The following is a 10786-nucleotide window of genomic DNA, read 5'->3' as shown; positions in this document are numbered from 1 at the left end:
ACCAGGGGCCGAGAAAACCACCGTCTCATGGAGCCGAACACTCAGGGTCTGGGAAAAATCCAATATATATCTGGTGATATCTCGGGTGCTATTACAGATAGCGCAATAAACCAAAGTGAATTATCTGCAGCAGGCCCAGGCGCATGAATCTGGGCAGCGGGAACGACCTCGGACCACCAGGGGCCGAGAAAACCACAGTCTCATGGGGCCGGAAACTCAGGGTCAGGGGAAAATCCAATATATATCTGGTGATATCTTGGGTGCTATTACAGATAGCGCAATAAACCAAAGTGAATTATCTGCAGGCGGCCCTGGCGCATGAATCTGTGCAGCGGGAACGACCTCGGATCACCAGGGTCCGAGAAAACCACCGTCTCATGGGGCCGGACGCTCAGGGTCGGTTGAAAAATTCAATATATATCTGGTGATATCTCGGGTGCTCTTACAGATAACACACTAAACCAAAGTGAATTATCTGCAGCGGGCCCTAGCGCATGAATCTGTTCAGCGGGAACGACCTCGGACCACCAGGGGCCGAGAAAACAACCGTCTCATGGGGCCGCACACTCAGGTTCAGGGGAAAATCCAATATATATCTGGTGATATTTCGGGTGCTATTAGAGATAGCGCAATATGTCAAAGTGCATTGTCTGCAGCAAGCCCTGGCGCATGATTCTGTGCAGCGGGAACGACCTCGGATCTCCAGGGGCCGAGAAAATTACAGATTTTCTGTATCCGTCACCCAAAGTCATGTAAAAATCCAGCATATATATGGTGCTTTCTGGGGTGCTATTACAGATAGCGCAATAAACCAAAGTGCATTGTCTATAGGAGGCCCTTGCGCATGAATCTGGGCAGCGGGAACGACATGGGACCACCAGGGGCCGACAAAATTACAGATATTCGGAATCCGTCACCCAATGTCATGTAAAAATCCAGCATATATCTGGTGATATCTCGTGTTATATTACAGATAGCGCGATAATTAAAAGTGCATTGTCTGCAGGAGTCCCGGGCGCATGAATCTGTGAAGCAGGAACGTCCTCGGACGACGAGGGGCCGAGAAAATTACAGATTTTCTGTATCCGTCACCCAAAGTCATGTAAAAATCCAGCATATATATGGTGCTTTCTCGGGTGCTATTACAGATAGCGCAATAAATCAAAGTGCATTGTCTGCGTGAGGCCCTGGCGCATGAATCTGTGCAGCGGCAACGACCTCGGAACACCAGGGGCCGAGAAAGCCACCGACACATGGGGCCCGACACTCAGGGTCAGGGGAAAATCCAATATATATCTGGTGATATCTCGGGTGCTATTAGAGATAGCGCAATAAACCAAATTGAATTATCTGCAGGAGGCCTTGGCGCATGCACCTGTGCAGCGGGAACGACCTCGGACCACCAGGGGCCAAGAAAACCACCTTCTCATGGGGCCGGACACTCAGGGTCAGGGGAAAATCCAATATATATTTGGTGATATCTCGGGTGCTATTAGAGATAGCGCAATAAAACAAAGTGAATTATCTGCTGGGGGCCCTGGCGCATGAATCTGTGCAGCGGGAACGACCTCGGACCACCAGGTGCCGAGAAAACCACCGTCTCATGGGGCCGGACACTCAGGGCCAGGGATAAATTCAATATATATCTGGTGATATCTCGGGTGCTATTACAGATAGGGCAATAAATCAAACTGCATTGTCTGTAGGAGGCCCTGGCGCATGAATCTGTGCATCGGGAACGACCACGGACCACCAGGGGCCGAGAAAATTACAGATTTTCGGTATCCGTCACCCAAAGACATGTAAAAATCCAGGATATATATGGAGCTTTCTGGGGTGCTATTGCAGATAGCGCAATAAATCAAAGTGCATTGTCTGCGGGAGGCCCTGGCGCATGAATCTGTGCAGCGGCAACGACCTCGGAACACCAGGGGCCGAGAAAGCCACCGACACATGGGGCCCGACACTCAGGGTCAGGGGAAAATCCAATATATATCTGGTGATATCTCGGGTGCTGTTAGAGATGGCGCACTAAACCAAATTGAATTATCTGCAGGAGGCCCTGGCGCATGCAGCTGTGCAGCAGGAACGACCTCGTACGACCAGGGGCCGAGAAAACCACCGTCTCATGGGGCCGGACAATCAGGGTCAGGGAAAAATCCAATATATATCTGGTGATATCTCGGGTGCTATTAGTGATAGCGCAATAAATCAAAGAGCATTGTCTGTAGGAGGCCCTGGCGCATGAATATGTGCAGCGAGAACGACCTCGGACGACCACGGGCCGAGGAAATCACCGTCTCATGGGGCCAGACTGTCAGGGTCAGGGAAAAATCCAATATATATCTGGTGATATCTCGGGAGCTATTAGAGATAGCGCAATAAACCAAAGTGAATTATCTGCTGGGGGCCCTGGCGCATGAATCTGTGCAGCGGGAACGACCTCGGACCACCAGAGGCCGAGAAAACCACCGTCTCATGGGGCCGGAAACTCAGGGCCAGGGATAAATTCAGTATATATGTGGTGATATCTCGGGTGCTATTACAGATAGGGCAATAAATCAAACTGCATTGTCTGTAGGAGGCCCTGGCGCATGAATCTGTGCATCGGGAACGACCACGGACCACCAGGGGCCGAGAAAATTACAGATTTTCGGTATCCGTCACCCAAAGACATGTAAAAATCCAGCATATATATGGAGCTTTCTGGGGTGCTATTGCAGATAGCGCAATAAATCAAAGTGCATTGTCTGTAGGAGGCCCTGGCGCATGAACCTGGGCAGCGGGATCGACCTCCGACCACCAGGGGCCGAGAAAACCACCGTCTAATGGGGCCGGACACTCAGGGTCAGGGAAAAATCAAATATATATCTGGTGATATCTAGGGTGCTATTAGAGATAGCGCAATAAATCAAAGTGCATTGTCCTTAGGAGGCCCTTGCGCATGAATCTGTGCAGCAGGAACGACATCGGACCACCAGGGGCCGAGAAAACCACCGTCTCATGGGGCCGGAAACTCAGGGTCAGGGAAAAATCCAATATATATCTGGTGATATCTCAGGTGCTATTAGAGACAGCGCAATAAATCAGAGTGCATTCTCTGCTGGAGTCCCTGGCGCATGAGTCTGTGCAGCAAGAACGACCTCGGACCACCAGGGGCCGAGAAAACCACCGACACATGGGGCCGGTCATTCAGGGTCAGGGAAAAATCCAATATATATCTGGTTCGTATCTTGGGTGCCATTAGAGATAGCGCAATAAACCAAAGTGTATTGTCTGCAGGAGGCCCTGACGCATGAGTCTGTGTGGTGGGAACGACCTCGGACCACCAGGGGCCGAGAAAACCACCGACTCATGGAGCCGGATACTAAGGGTCAGGGTAAAATCCAATATATATCAGGTGATATCTCGGGTGCTATTAGAGATAGCGCAATAAATCAAAGTGCATTGTCCGTAGGAGGCCCTTGCGCATTAATCTGTGCAGCAGGAACGACCTCGGACCACCAGGGGCCGAGAAAATTACAGATTTTCGGTATACGTCACCAAAAGTCATGTAAAAATCCAGCATATATAGGGTGATTTCTCGGGTGCTATTACAGATAGCGCGATAAATCAAAGTGTATTGTCTGCAGGAGGCCCTGGCGCATGAATCTGTGCAGCGGGAACGACCTCGGGCCACTAGGAGCCGAGAAAACCACCTTCTCATGTGGCCGGACACTCAGGGTCAGGGAAAAGTCCAATATATATCTGCTGATATCTCGGGTGCTATTACAGATAGCGCAATAAATCAAAGTGCATTGTCTGCAGGAGGCCCTGGCGCATGAATCTGTGCAGCGGCAACGACCTCGGACCACCAGGGGCCGAGAAAACCACTGACTCGTGGGGCCTGATACTAAGGGTCAGGGTAAAATCCAATATATATCTGCTGATATCTCGGGTGCTATGAGAGATAGCGCAATAAATCAAAGTGCATTGTCTGCAGGAGGCCCTGGCGCATGCATCTGTGCAGCATGATCGACATCGGACAACCATGGACCGAGAAAACCACCGACACATGGGGCCGTAATGTCAGGGTCAGGGAAAGATCCAATATATATCTGGTGATATCTCGGGTGCTATTAGATATAGCTCAATAAATCAAAGTGCATTGTCTGCAGGAGGCCCTGGCGCAGGAATCTGTGCAGCAGGATCGACCTCGGACCACCAGGGGCCGAGAAAATCACCGACACATGGGGCCGGACACTCAGGGTCAGGGAAAAATCCAATACATATCTGGTGATATCTCGGGTGCTATTAGAGATAGCGCGATAAATCAAAGTGCGTAGTCTGCGGGAATCCCTGGTGCATGAATCCGTCTACCGGGATCGACCTCGGACCACCAGGGGCCGAGAAAATCACCGTCTCATGGGGCCGGACTGTCAGGGTCAGGGAAAAATCCAATATATAACTGGTGATATCTCGGGTGCTATTAGAGATAGCTCAATAAATCAAAGTGCATTGTCTGTAGGAGGCACTGGCGAATGAATCTGTGCAGCAGGAACGACCTCGGTCCACCAGGGGCCGAGAAAATTACAGATATTCGGTATCCGTCACCCAAGGTCATGTAAATATCAAGCATATATCTGTTGATATCTCGGGTGCCATTAGAAATAGCGCGATAAATCAAAGTGCATTTTCTGCAGCAAGCCCTGGCGCATGAATCTGTGCAGTGTGAACGACCTCGGACCACCAGGGGCCGAGAAAACCACCGACTCATGGGGCCGGATACTCAGGGTCAGGGGAAAATCCAATATATATCTGGTGATATCTCCGGTGCTATTAGAGATAGCGCGATAAACTAAAGTGCATTGTCTGCAGGAGGCCCTAGCGCATGAATCTGCGCAGCGGGAGCAACGTCGGACCACCAGGGGCCGAGAAAACCACCGACTGATGGGGCCGGATACACAGGGTCAGGGGAAAATCCAATATATATCTGGTGATATCTCTGGTGCTATTAGAGATAGCGCGATAAACTAAAGTGCATTGTCTGCAGCAAGCCCTGCCGCATGAATCTGTGCAGCCGGAGAGACCTCGGCCTACCAGGGGCCGAGAAAATTACAGATATTCTGTATCCGTCACCCAAGGTGATTTAAAAATCCGGCATATATCTGGCGATATCTCGGGTGCTATTACAGATAGCGCGATAAATCAAAGTGCATTGTCTGCAGCAAGCCCTGGCGCATGAATCTGTGCAGCCGGAACGACCTCGGAGCACCAAGGGCCGAGAAATCCACCGTCTCATGGAGCCGGACAATCAGGGTCAGGGAAAAATCCAATATATATCTGGCGATATCTCAGGTGCTATTAGAGATAGCGCGATAAATCAAAGTGAATTATCTGCAGGAGGCCCTGGCGCATGCATCTGTGCAGCGGGAACTACCTCGGAACACCAGGGGCCGAGAAAACCACAGACACATGGGGCCGGACACTCAGGGTCAGGGAAAAATCCAGCATATATCTGGTGATATCTCGGCGGCTATTACATATACCGCGATAAATCAAAGTGCATTCTCTGCAGGAAGCCCTGGCGCATGAATCTGTGCAGCGGGAACGACCTCGGAACAACAGGGGCCGAGAAAACCACCGTCTCATGGGGCCGGACACTCGGGGTCAGGGAAAAATCCAATATATATCTGGTGATATCTCGTGAGAAATTGGAGATAGCGCAATAAACCAACGTGAATTATCTGCAGGAGGCCCTGGCGCATGAATCTGTGCAGCGGGAACGACCTCGGACCACCAGGGGCCGAGAAAACGACCGTCTCATGGGGCCGGACACTCAGGGTCAGGGGAAAATCCAATATATATCTGGTGATATCTCGGGTTCTATTACAGAAAGCGCGATAAATCAAAGTGCATTGACTGTAGGAGGCCCTGGCGCATGAATCTGGGCGGCGGGAACGACCTCGGACCACCAGGGGCCGAGAAAACAGCCGTCTCATGGGGCCGGACACTCAGGGTCGGTTGAAAAATTCAATATATATCTGGTGATATCTCGGGTGCTCTTACAGATAGCGCACTAAACAAAAGAGGATTATCTCCAGCGGGCCCTGGCGCATGAATCTGTGCAGCGGGAACGACCTCGGACCACCAGGGGCCGAGAAAACCACAGTCTCATGGGGCCGGACACTCAGGGTCAGGGGAAAATCCAATATATATCTGGTGATATCTCGGGTGCTATTACAGACAGCCCAATAAATCAAAGTGCATAGTCTGTAGGAGGACCTGGCGCATAAATCTGTGCAGCGGGAACGACCTCGGACCACCAGGGGCCGAGAAAACCACAGTCTCATGGGGCCGGACACTCAGGGTCAGGGGAAAATCCAATATATATCTGGTGATATCTCGGGTGCTATTAGAGATAGCGCAATAAACCAAAGTGAATTATCTGCTGGGGTCCCTGGCGCATGAATCTGTGCAGCGGGATCGACCTCGGACCACGAGGGACCGAGAAAACCATCGACACATGGGGCCGGACTGTCAGGGTCAGGGAAAAATCCAATATATATCTGGTGATATCTCGGGTGCTATTAGAGATAGCGCTATAAATCAAAGTGAATTATCTGCAGGGGGCCCTGGCGCATGAATCTGTGCAGCGGGATCGACCTCGGACCCCGAGGGACCGAGAAAACCATCGACACATGGGTCCGGACTGTCAGGGTCTAGGAAAAATCCAATATATATCTGGTGATATCTCGGGTGCTATTAGAGATAGCGCAATAAATCAAAGTGCATTGACCGTAGGAGGACCTTGCGCATTAATCTGTGCAGCAGGAACGACATTGGACCACCAGGGGCCGAGAAAATTACAGATTTTCGGTATCCGTCACACAAAGTCATGTAAAAATCCAGCATATATATGGTGCTTTCTCGGGTGCTATTACTGATAGCGCAATAAATCAAAGTGCATTGTCTGTAGGAGGCCCTGGCGCATGAATATGGGCAGCGGGAACGACCTCGGACCACCAGGGGCCGAGAAAACCATCGAGACATGGGGCCGGACACTCAGGGTCAGGGGAAAATCCAATATATATCTGGTGATATCTCGGGTGCCATTAGAGATAGCGCAATAAACCAAAGTGAATTATCTGCAGGAGGCCCTGGCGCATGAATCTGTGCAGCGGGAACGACCTCGGACCACCAGGGGCCGAGAAAACCACCGTCTCATGGGGCCGGACACTCAGGGTCAGGGAAAAATCCAATATATATCTGGTGATATCTCGGGTGCTATTACAGATAGCGCAATAAATCAAAGTGCGTTGTCTGTAGGAGGCCCTGGCGCATGAATCTGGCCAGCGGGAACGAGCTCGGATCACCAGGGGCCGAGAGAACCACCGTCTCATGGGGCCGGACACTCAGGGTCAGGGGAAAATCCAATATGTATTTGGTGATATCTCGGGTGTTATTACAGATAGCCCAATAAACCAAAGTGAATTATCTGCAGGAGGCCCAAGCGCATGAATCTGTGCAGCGGGAACGACCTCGGACCACCATGGGCCGAGACAACCACCGTCTCATGGGGCCGGACACCCAGGGTCAGGGAAAAATCCAATATATATCTGGTGATATCTCGGGTGCTATTACAGATAGCGCAATAAATCAAAGTGCATTGTCTGTAGGTGGCCCTGGCGCATGAATTTGTGCAGCGGGAACGACCTCGGACCACCAGGGGCCGAGAAAACCACAGTCTCATGGGGGCGGACACTCAGGGTCAGGGGAAAATCAATATATATCTGGTGATATCTCGGGTGCTATTAGAGATAGCGCAATAAACCAAAGTGAATTATCTACAGGAGGCCCTGGCGCGTGCATCTGTGCAGCGGGAACGACCTCGGACCACCAGGGGCCGAGAAAACCACCGTCTCATGCGGCTGGACACACAGGATCAGGGGAAAATCAATATATATCTGTTGATATCTCGGGTGCTATTAGAGATAGCGCAATAAACCAAAGTGAATTATCTACAGGAGGCCCTGGCGCGTGCATCTGTGCAGCGGGAACGACCTCGGACCACCAGGGGCCGAGAAAACCACCGTCTCATGCGGCTGGACACACAGGATCAGGGAAAAATCCAATATATATTTGGTGATATCGCGGGTGCTATTAGAGATAGCGCAATAAACCAAAGTGAATTATCTGCAGGAGGCCCTGGCCCATGAATCTGGGCAGCGGGAACGACCTCGGACCACCAGGGGCCGAGAAAACCACCGTCTCATGGGGCCGGACACTCAGGGTCAGGGGAAAATCCCATATATATCTGGTGATATCTCGGGTGCTATTAGAGATAGCGCAATAAACCAAAGTGAATTATCTGCAGGAGGCCCTGGCGCATGAATTTGTGTAGCGGGAACGATCTCGGACCACCAGGGGCCGAGAAAACCACCGTCTCATGGGGCCGGACACTCAGGGTCAGGGAAAAATCCAATATATATCTGGTGATATCTCGGGTGCTATTAGAGATAGCGCAATAAATCAAAGTGCATTGACCGTAGGAGGCCCTTGCGCATTAATCTGTGCAGCAGGAACGACATTGGACCACCAGGGGCCGAGAAAATTACAGATTTTCGGTATCCGTCACACAAAGTCATGTAAAAATCCAGCATATATATGGTGCTTTCTCGGGTGCTATTACTGATAAAGCAATAAATCAAAGTGCATTGTCTGTAGGAGGCCCTGGCGCATGAATCTGGGCAGCGGGAACGACCTCGGACCACCAGGGGCCGAGAAAACCATCGACACATGGGGCCGGACACTCAGGGTCAGGGGAAAATCCAATATATATCTGGTGATATCTCGGGTGCTATTACAGATAGCGCAATAAATCAAAGTGCGTTGTCTGTAGGAGGCCCTGGCGCATGAATCTGGCCAGCGGGAACGAGCTCGGATCACCAGGGGCCGAGAGAACCACCGTCTCATGGGGCCGGACACTCAGGGTCAGGGGAAAATCCAATATGTATTTGGTGATATCTCGGGTGTTATTACAGATAGCCCAATAAACCAAAGTGAATTATCTGCAGGAGGCCCAAGCGCATGAATCTGTGCAGCGGGAACGACCTCGGACCACCATGGGCCGAGACAACCACCGTCTCATGGGGCCGGACACCCAGGGTCAGGGAAAAATCCAATATATATCTGGTGATATCTCGGGTGCTATTACAGATAGCGCAATAAATCAAAGTGCATTGTCTGTAGGTGGCCCTGGCGCATGAATTTGTGCAGCGGGAACGACCTCGGACCACCAGGGGCCGAGAAAACCACAGTCTCATGGGGGCGGACACTCAGGGTCAGGGGAAAATCAATATATATCTGGTGATATCTCGGGTGCTATTAGAGATAGCGCAATAAACCAAAGTGAATTATCTACAGGAGGCCCTGGCGCGTGCATCTGTGCAGCGGGAACGACCTCGGACCACCAGGGGCCGAGAAAACCACCGTCTCATGCGGCTGGACACACAGGATCAGGGGAAAATCAATATATATCTGTTGATATCTCGGGTGCTATTAGAGATAGCGCAATAAACCAAAGTGAATTATCTACAGGAGGCCCTGGCGCGTGCATCTGTGCAGCGGGAACGACCTCGGACCACCAGGGGCCGAGAAAACCACCGTCTCATGCGGCTGGACACACAGGATCAGGGAAAAATCCAATATATATTTGGTGATATCGCGGGTGCTATTAGAGATAGCGCAATAAACCAAAGTGAATTATCTGCAGGAGGCCCTGGCCCATGAATCTGGGCAGCGGGAACGACCTCGGACCACCAGGGGCCGAGAAAACCACCGTCTCATGGGGCCGGACACTCAGGGTCAGGGGAAAATCCCATATATATCTGGTGATATCTCGGGTGCTATTAGAGATAGCGCAATAAACCAAAGTGAATTATCTGCAGGAGGCCCTGGCGCATGAATTTGTGTAGCGGGAACGATCTCGGACCACCAGGGGCCGAGAAAACCACCGTCTCATGGGGCCGGACACTCAGGGTCAGGGAAAAATCCAATATATATCTGGTGATATCTCGGGTGCTATTAGAGATAGCGCAATAAATCAAAGTGCATTGACCGTAGGAGGCCCTTGCGCATTAATCTGTGCAGCAGGAACGACATTGGACCACCAGGGGCCGAGAAAATTACAGATTTTCGGTATCCGTCACACAAAGTCATGTAAAAATCCAGCATATATATGGTGCTTTCTCGGGTGCTATTACTGATAGCGCAATAAATCAAAGTGCATTGTCTGTAGGAGGCCCTGGCGCATGAATCTGGGCAGCGGGAACGACCTCGGACCACCAGGGGCCGAGAAAACCATCGACACATGGGGCCGGACACTCAGGGTCAGGGGAAAATCCAATATATATCTGGTGATATCTCGGGTGCTATTACAGATAGCGCAATAAACCAAAGTGAATTATCTGCAGGAGACCCTGGCGCATGAATCTGTGCAGCGGGAACGACCTCGGACCACCAGGGGTAAAGAAAACCACCGTCTCATTGGGCCGGACACTCAGGGTCAGGGAAAAATCCAGCATATATCTGGTGATATCTCGGCGGCTATTACATATAACGCGATAAATCAAAGTGCATTCTCTGCAGGAAGCCCTGGCGCATGAATCTGTAGAGCGGGAACGACCTCGGAACAACAGGGGCCGAGAAAACCACCGTCTCATGGGGCCGGACACTCGGGGTCAGGGGAAAATCAATATATATCTGGTGATATCTCGGGTGCTATTAGAGATAGCGCAATAAATCA

The sequence above is a fragment of the Nomia melanderi genome, unplaced genomic scaffold (assembly GCF_051020985.1).
Source record: "Nomia melanderi isolate GNS246 unplaced genomic scaffold, iyNomMela1 scaffold0026, whole genome shotgun sequence".
NCBI classification, from domain to species: Eukaryota; Metazoa; Arthropoda; class Insecta; order Hymenoptera; family Halictidae; genus Nomia; species Nomia melanderi.
This window is presented reverse-complemented; position numbering follows the sequence as displayed.